The sequence below is a fragment of the Seriola dumerili genome, unplaced genomic scaffold, assembly GCF_002260705.1.
Source record: "Seriola dumerili isolate Sdu_G_001 unplaced genomic scaffold, Sdu_1.0 BDQW01000242.1, whole genome shotgun sequence".
Classification (NCBI taxonomy): domain Eukaryota; kingdom Metazoa; phylum Chordata; class Actinopteri; order Carangiformes; family Carangidae; genus Seriola; species Seriola dumerili.
The window spans coordinates 3,821,126-3,831,013 of record NW_019174497.1 but is presented as its reverse complement, the minus strand read 5'-3'; positions in this window follow the sequence as shown (position 1 = coordinate 3,831,013).

The following is a 9,888-nucleotide window of genomic DNA, read 5'->3' as shown; positions in this document are numbered from 1 at the left end:
CTAAGTTCATGATTATGAAATGTTTCATCCCACCTCTTTTTACCAGTATACTGCAGGTAATTGTCAGTCAAGTCATAAATAGAATAAAAAACAAACAAACATTATGTTATGTGATTTGCTGTTCCTTTGCTCTGAATGATCAACTACCTGTTTAGATATGCCTTCGCTTAGTTTTATTTATTTTTAGCTTTATTTTTGTCTGTTCTGTCTTGCTTTTGTCTTTTATTGTGAGCCACTGTGATGTCTGACACAACAAGGTGCAGCATAAATTAATTTTATAACTAGCTTTTCCCCCGTTGTCTTGATTGACAGACTTTGGGATGGAATTATGAAAGAAAATTGTAATTAGTAAAATTATAACATAAAAAAGATTTTGTGAAATTACAACCATTAGAATGAAATGAAATAAAACTTTTATTCTGAAAAGAAGCAGGATGAGTATCTATTGGTACTGACCAATCAAGGGCCGCCATACAGAAAATTTACGTTATATCAAACGCATCCTTTTTACAAAATGGCGGTCTTTTTAAACTGTCGACACCTGCACAGTCTTTAAGTTAACATTTAACTGTAACTGCAAACACTTCTAGAGATAATGTAGAGTCTTGTCATGTTGTTGCCGACGTATTTGTGAACTTGTAAACGTGTAACAAGTGTTTTGGCTCACAACTGCTGCTGAGACTTAACTTCAGCCATCAGTCACTTGTTGAACTCGTCCTTACCCGATATATTCGCCACCATCGCCAGTTGTTCCCAATCTGAGATGCCAAGACACTGCTTCACCTCACCAAGGTAAATTTCCCTTAGTTGTTTATGCTGACATGACTGTATGTGGGCCTGTTGAGTTACTGTTTGTTTTTTGTGTGGCGGGGAATATCGATAAACTATGAGGCTGGCTTCTTTATTTTTCACTCAGCTGTGCCTGATGTCTTGGTTTCTTCTGTTTTTTTTTCATTGTTTGTTTTTGTTTTTAAATGCTGGTCGAATTTATCTATGTGCAGTGTTGGCATTGATTTTATATGTCAATTAACTTCTTGAAGTGGTTTTTCTTTTGGTTGATGTTTGCCCTTACATTGCGATGCTTTCATGATGTTGCTTTATATAGTGGTAAAATATACTCATGTTTGAGTGTTAAGATTAAGATTAACGGCTGAATTGGTTTTGTGCATATTGTAAATATTATCCCCCCTTGCTTGTTGGTGTTTTGGACGCTCTTTGCAGGTCAGTGTAGTATATTGGCTTTAGGGGTTATAATCATGGCTGCACACTAATCATTCACATAATTATGTCCTTTTAATACTGGTTTCATGGGGAGCTCTGTATGGCTTTTGTTACATTTTCTCCACACACATTCATGTGAGCTTCACAGAAATATGTCAACTCAAAGCAATGGGTTTTTGTGACAACTTGCTCTGCTATCTTCATATCAATTACATCTTAACTGCTGAGCTCCTGTCCCACTGTGTCATTGCTGCTACAATCAGCCACAATATGGCTTATACTTTTCATCATTTGCTGCTTATCAGTGCTGCATAACATTTCATAAGAAATTATCTGCTTAAAGCATTGTATATTTGTGAGTATAATATGCTTAATTATGATCTGCTGCATTGATGGAGTGCCCTAGCCTGCTGCTGCAAATCGTTTGGTTTGTGATGTTTAGTTTTGTTTGTCTCAGTTTACCTGAAGGTACATTTAATGCAGTTTTGGGGGAAATAAGTCTATTACTGTCACTACTTGTTGAACTTGGTATTTGCTCTTGGGGAGTGACGACAAAGTAGATGCCAAATATTGACTCCACAGATAATTTGTCTAAATTTGTTCCATGCGAGATCGCAGACTGAGCTCTAATTTAATGACAAAAACCTTTTTGCAAATTTAGGTAAAAACATGATCCAGGGAGCACTTGAATATCATACATACAACAAATTTGCCCAAATCATATGCCAGTCTTTCTCTGTCCTGTTTCTTTGTAGAAATTAGGTGTGGTCAACTACAGCAGTAATTCTGAAACACTCACATTGGCTAATTTAAATGGATGCTTTAATGTGGACATTAATATCTACTTCAGATGGATCTTAATGCAGTGTCAGTGCCACAGAAGATCCGGCCTAAGCAGCAAGGGAATCGGAGACATGAAACCTAATGGAGTTTTAATAGATAAATGTTGGCAGGATGTATCTCAGGCTCCTCAATAACAGCAGGATGTGGAAGTCCAGACAACGGTTTTTAAATGGTGATGGATGGCAGCAATTGGTTTCATATGCACAGATGGAAAGAGCATTGATTACAGGCATACAGGAAGGAAGAGGACACGGATGGAGTGAATGAAGAAAAGATGGCAGGATGAAAAGGCGGTTTGAGGAGCTGAACCTGGTCAGAATGATTGACAGAGGTGGATGAGGGTTGGGTAAAAGTAGAAGTCAGACATCATTAGGAAAGCTGAAAGGGACCTTGACAACATGGTAACAAACTTCTTGGTTGCCGGGGGACTTTGACGCTAGTGGGCAGCAGCAGGTGTCCGATTTGAAGCGAGGTGTTGAGGTCTGACACGTCCTATCACTGTCTGTCTTTTGCCTTGGTTTTTTACATCACTTCTTTTCTTTAATGATCTTTCCGTGTTTGCCAGCTTTGGACGTGGCTTTGTCAGTTTCAGAAGGTCACTGCTTTGAGGCTGGATTAATCATTTTATGGTTTGTTGATTGACCATAAAAAAAAAAAAAAGCCAACATTGCTAATTCAGAGGCTTTTGGAGGCCCCACGCTGACAAAAGGGAGTGAAAGCTTATCAGTTGGATCAAAAACATGGCAGAATACATCAACAACATAAAGATTTGGATTTTGTTCTGTAACCTCAAATCAGTTGGTAAAGAAGAAATTTTTTCTTCGTTTTTGCTCAGGTTAATTATTATTATCAGGATTATATTGGCCATAACTCATTAATATAAGTCCAATCATCATTAAACTTGGTAGATATCTTCATGTCGTGATAAGGAATAGGCCTACTAAAGCCCTTTGAGTTTGACCCATAGCGGGCACCACAAATACAAAGAATGTGTACCTCAAAACCTGGTGGACAGAATTTCACCAAATTTGGTACACATGTTCTGCGGGCAAGTATTAACCAAAGTCTGAAATGCCATTTTGAATGATGAAAGCGGACGGGTCGTATTCATCCTTCCTTTGCTCAATTTGCAGTGAGCTGGAACGAGCCTGAGACACGAAAATTGGCATCATAACTATGATATGAAAATGCTGCACAAAAAATATGACCCCCTTACGTTACCTGTCTTCTCCTTTTGTTTCAACTTAGAGGAGAGAGTAATTTTCTATGGAACTTTTGAATTGTTTTATCTAGATTTTACCTGTAAAGCTCACATCTGTCGTCAACCATGACACTCATTAATACACTCCTAAAGACTTGGTACTCTCGCCTTGACTCCTCTCTCACGCTCCGATCCTCTCCTCCACCGGCACCTTCCGCTTGTGCCTGAGAACTAGGCCTACTTTCAGTCCTGACAAATTAACCGTATCTCGTATTTTTTTCCCATATTAAAAGAACTAATGATGTCTGCACTCTGCACTGTTTCACCTGCCCTTTCGTTTCTCCTCCTCACAAACTCTTTTTAAGATAATCTGTGATTTGAGACATTTCTGCAAAAAAAACCCCCAAAAAAACAAACATATACGACGGGATGTAATGTTAATTTAGGGAAACTTTTCAAGAAGCTGGGTGTGCTTGTGTATAAAAGAGATGATATTCACTTGTTTGAATAGCAACAAAATCAGGTCGCTGCCTCCTTCCGCAGGAACAAAATCCAGCGCATTCGTCTTCTTCTTTGGCAGTTTCGGATGGCTCTGCCTGATGCTTGGATTACGATATAGCGCCACTACATTGCCGTTGTGGCATGCAGCCACGATTGCAGTTACAAACGTCAAATCCACGAGTACCAAAAGAACAAGTAGGCCTACTAGAATTTTATTGGGAGGCTAAGGCGGCACGAAATTTGATGGACGCAGCTGCCTCGCAATTCTCTATGCAGGAAAAACCCTGTTTATAACAAAAGAACAATACAAATGTGGATCCCATCCTTCAAAGCTTTAATTTAAGCATAATACAAGTGGTTAACTGGTCAAACAACATAATGAATGCGGTTAACTGGTCAAACAAAAATATAAACATTTCCTAAAGCTAATAGTCTATAAATGTGGATTGCACAGCAGTTCTTTGACTGTAATAATAATAATATGGACATTCTGGATGTCATGTAGCGTGTGTTACCTCGTGTGAAGGATGCTGACAGTATGGTCACATGAAGGACATTGTCTTAAAATCTACATGTTACATTTCAAACATTCTATAGAATAGAAGTTTGGGATTGAACTATTACATAGAAACATCTCACGAGTTACAGAACAGTTAGATATTTAATTATATATTCTTCCTCAGATCTGTGTCTGTGAAGAGTGCTCTGCTGGTCACTACCCAGGATTGGATTGTGGGTTGTAGTTTATGACTCTTATCTAGAGAGGGACAGAGGAAGGGAGGTTTGTGTGTGCGTGTGTGTGTGTGTGTGTGTGTGTGTGTGTGTGTGTGTGTGTGTGTGTGTGTGTGTGTGTGTGTCCGTGCATGGCACAGAGAGGCCAGGATTCACACCTTAGTGATAATCAGACCTTTAGGTGTCACTTTCTATACAAGAAACAATCAAATCTCATTAGACAGAGTCTAACTGTTACAAACTGGAGATTTTGTCTATGTTTTCCAGTTTGCCACGTGTCCATTGGTTGATCCTCTGGAGCTGACCATTCGACCATTGGTCTGGTTCTGTGTCCCTCTGACATGCTAACAGCATGGTCTGTTTGTGAGAGAAGGGTCCTTCGTCTCTGTTTCCTATCAATTCGATAGTTTGATGGTGGGAAGAGTCACGAAGTGTCAATTTTGCTCTTCACTTTGGCTGGATAACTTTAGAGGAGACTGGCGTTGACCAGATGATTCTAAAGTTGTCAAAATCTTCAAAAAGGAAAACTTGATGATGATTTAAAAGTTACAAAAAGCAGCCCTCTCTGCACTTAGGGGGGATTTCCAACAGGGGATTTCCTCCCCACCCCTACCGGTCAACAGAGTTGAGGGGGGGTGTTTCCTCTGTGAGGACAGTTAGGATAATTCTCTACAACATGAAGGAAACTCAAAGTAATGGGCTTTCCTCATTCTTTCACTTTATTATTGACATTTGCTTTCTCTTTCTTCGGAAGCTGTTGTTGACACTTGTTTCATACTTAGTTTCTTTCTCAGTCACAGGACACACAGACACACCTCTTGCAGTCTGGTATTTATACCCCTGAATGTGAGTAGTTAATCCAGCAGTTACGCTGAGTACATGAGGCACATCACATCTTTTACAAACCACACAATCACATTCTGGTAAGTAATCATTCATGTTAGTTTTAATACAAACTGTAATATTTACATGCTTCACTGTATGATGGTATTCTATTTTGAGTATATACCAGACTGCAGTATCAGTAGCGTGTCTCACTAATAGATTTTTTTGAAGTTCATTATTCAGCCAGCTCCAACCTGAAAAAATCACCAAACTGCTTTTGTCAAGTCTTAGTTCTAAATAGATTTAAATGAAATATTACTGCATCTCATCTTTATTGTTTTGATTTTGAGGTTTTCATAATTTCATTATCACATTTATGTTGGTTATTGAATATTGGAATATTGATGAAGAAATACCTTTTTGTCTGAATGTAGCATAAGATATAATATATGTTAATATGAATAGTTATTTCCATTTCCACAGAGAAAGGTTCTTATTAATTTTGATCTACTGATAACATTATACTGACATTTCCTGTCTATCTTTCAGAGTGAACTACTTGTCCCAAATATGGCAGGTAGGCAAACACTACTAAAAATGATGTCCTGTGTCCAGAGGTGCATGTTTTCTTTAAAGAAATATTATATATTAAGGACTTCTGAGGGGACAGATTATTTTTGATCAACTTTTAGTAAATTTAGTAAACTTTTAGTAAATCATACTTTCACTTTCAGTGACTTAGAGTGAAAGTATACTATAGTGTACATTAGGGATGCCCCAATCATGTTTTTTTGCCACATATACTGATCATCTATGACAGAGATCCATGGCCGATCACCGATCATTTTTGGAAGACATTGCAGACTCCAAACTGCGACGCATATGCAAATATTTTTCGTCAGTGTGCAAGTTAAAATTACACATGGTCACCTTCAGTATCATGTTGTCATATCACACTAGTATTTTTTAAATCTCCCAGTAAACCTAATAGAATGTGTGTAGCATTCACAGTCTCTAACAGCGCGAATAGCACAATTTTACACTCTGTAAAATCATTTTGCTCCATGGTAAGTTTAAAGTTGCTGCGTGATCAGACACTGACAACGCACGGGCAGACAAGAAATGGAAATGGAGAGTTCTTCAAAAATGTGCACCTCACCCCCAAATAAATTAGAATAAAATTGAATGCATTTGATGGTATCAAGTGGCCTGATATCTGTTTGAAATTGGTATTTTAAAGGGTTAAACCCTAATTCTTCTGACTCTTTCATTAATGTCTTTTGTCATAAAATAGGACATATTTGTAATTATATTCTTCTAACATAAAAACATTTTTCTCAAACTATTTTTTGAAATATGATTTTATGTCATTCTTCATGATAGTACTTATTTCTGCTAAAATATTACTATAGTATTCTTAAAGTCTCCACCATGCATAAATTCTCCATTCATCTGTGAAGTGAAATGTGTTTTTGTTTGCTGCCCATGCAGCTATAAAAGGCACACTTTCTGTGGATTCATCTGGAGTCGTGGAAATGATCGACACCTATGATCGGCCTGGTAATGCCATTGCTGCTGGCACCTATGCAGATGCTGGGACATATGCAGATGGATTTGAGGACAAACCTGGGAAGCGCATTCCCAAGGCAGGAGTCTACGCTGGTGCAGGAGTGGGCCTTGCTCGAGCTGAATGGAGTATTTGTGAAGCTCAGGCCAAAGGGCCCAATGCCAGCGCAGGAGCCGGAGCCTCTGCTGCAACTCTCAGTGCGGAGGCCTTTGCTAAAGCAGAATTAGCCAGTGCTTCAGCCTCTGCTGGTCCTTTGAAGGCTAAAGTTGGTCTTGCAGCAGACACTGGTGTCAGTGTTGGTCTGACGGGTGTAGAGGCAAAGGTGCTGGGTACAGGCTTCTCCTTTGGCCGTAAAATGGGCGTTTCTCTGTTTGGTACAGGGTTTGAATTCAATTTGTGGTAGATTGTGGCTTTGTGCCAAATACATCGCTTTCTGATGATGTTTCAAGCCTTATATTACAATAATGAAACCTCTTGTGAAGCATTTAAAATGATCTCATCTCAAATCTCCACTGAAATATATTTTTTATTAACTTTATTAATCAGTTTTAATGTATGGCTTGCCTGCAATTGCTTCAACTTGATTTGAAAGTAGGGCTGCAACTGGCAATTATTTTTGGTTTATAATTTATAAATATAATATATGATTAAAAATGTCATTTGAGTTCAGAGTTAGAGAAGTATGTGCAGTTCATGAAAAGCACTGCATCAATAGCAAACTTATTTAGTGTGATTTTGTTTTGTTTTGTTTTGTTTTGTTTTGTTTTGTTTTGTTTTGTTTTGTTTTGTTTTGTTTTGTTTTGTTTTGTTTTGTTTTGTTTTGTTTTGTTTTGTTTTGTTTGTCAGCTACTTTTCTTCTCTCTCACACTGAGGAAAGTCATGACTGCCCTGCATGGCTCAGACAACCCAAAAACAGCTGACCACAGCTGTTGCCAGAATGAAGGCATGAAAAGGCAGTTGTAATAATGACACAGCAAAATGTAACAGACAATAGCACCAAAAGATAAAAAGAAAACGTCACAAAATTTTAGTTTTGGGACACGCTGAATAAAGAGTAGATTTCAGAAAAATATTAAATGCTATCTTCAGTTTTTTGCTTTTACTTTCTCTTGACCACAGTGGAGAATTGTATCTCAGAGTGTAAATGTCACCACTTCCATCAAGCATAAACAACTTTCAGAACATGTTATGTTCGGCAGCTCCTATATGATTTATGATGCCTGTTTTACTTGCATATACATGTGTATTGTGTGAACACACTAGCTGCAATGAAATGTGTGTGTATATATATAAAAAAAAAAATTAAAAAAAAGCACAGAAACCTACAGGAATGTTTGTATTGCTTGAAAGGTTCCTTTGGCTGTTTCTGTTCCTGTCACTGAACTTTGATTTTCAGTCAAGTCAAGCAAGTTAGTTTTATACGCATAGCGCCAAATCATAAAAGTTATTTTAGGGCACTTCATATAGAGCAGGTCTAGACTACAGGCCATCTGCCTCTGCTGGTTGGTATGAGAGGGAAAGAGAGAGAGAGGAAGAGATAGAGGTGGCGTGGGGGGTGGGTGGACAGAGAACTTAGTATAATGGGAGTTCCACATAAAGATAATAATAAAAGTATAATAAAACAGCTGATAAAATAATAATAAAAGACAATAATAGCAAAAGTAATTGGACTAATAAAGCTGATGGCTGCTATCAACCAAAACATTTTTGCAAAAGGCAGGGTTTCAATAATATTAGCCATAACTTAACCATTTGTCCAATCATCACAAAACTGGCAGATATCTTTAGGCCATGATAGGGAATAGGCCTATCAAAGCATATTCAGCCTGAACCATAGCAGGTGGCGCAAATATCAAAAATGTGTACCTTGTAATCTGGTGGACAGATTTTTGCCAGATTTGGTACACATGTTCTGGGGGCAAGGATTATCCAAAATCTTAAATTCCATATTGGTTAATGAACGTGGGCAGGGCCTATATCACTATCTGCCATCTGAAGCCTTTGCTCACAGTGAGCTGGAATGAGCCAGCGGCATGAAAATTGGCATCATTACTAGAAATTATGAGCTAATGCTTCACAAAAAATATGTCAATCGGTCTAATGGTGGTGCCATAATTAACGGTCAACAAGTTTGAAAGGGTGCCCCCACCACACTGAGTCCTATTGACTCCAGATTAAACTCACAGCTACAAGGCCATGTGCTCTTAAAAAAAAAAAAAAAAAAAAAAAAAAAAAAAGCCTCTGTCATAACAGAGGCCACCATGATGGATTTTAAGGTAATTTGCAAAATCAGCTAAAACTTGGCTGCTTCTCTCTTTTGAGCACATAGGGGTTTGAACCCGCAAATTGACAGTTGTGGGTATTATTTTTATTTTTTATCCCTTTACACTACCTTTTAGTTAATAAAATTTATCAAAACTTAATTTAGTGTAATGTTCATTTGACCATTTGCCAAAATGCTCCATTTGCAACCATAGGCACGACAGCTCTAATTAGCCTTGAATTTCTGTGCATGGGTCCGTAGTTAAACACTACTCTGCATACAGTATAATGAGTTTGGATCATGGTCTCTTTTATTTTTTTAGTCTTCCCAAAACCAAAAATATGAGCAAAAAATTGTAATGCATGGATTAAACGTGTTTATCTGCTCTTATGTAAGCTCCAAATTTTATCCAGCTTACCTACTTTAGACACCTAACCTCTTACTTCCAGGCCAGCTATTGTAGCTAGCTTCAGTAGGGTGTGGGTTTACAAGTTACAGTGGGGAAAAAAAGCCCCAATCTCGACTAGGATATCCGCTGCATAGGAGCTGGTGCAAGTAATATAGGTAATGCTCTCTGTCCTTGGGCTTGTATTGTGGAGTAAGTTCAACATACTCAGAATATATTTTTGTTATCTGGCTTCACTGAGAACATTGTCCGTCCTGGATAACCTCTCTTGTAGCTACTATGAAGCTGTACTCTGTTAACTCTGTTTTCCTATCCGGCAATGAGCATGT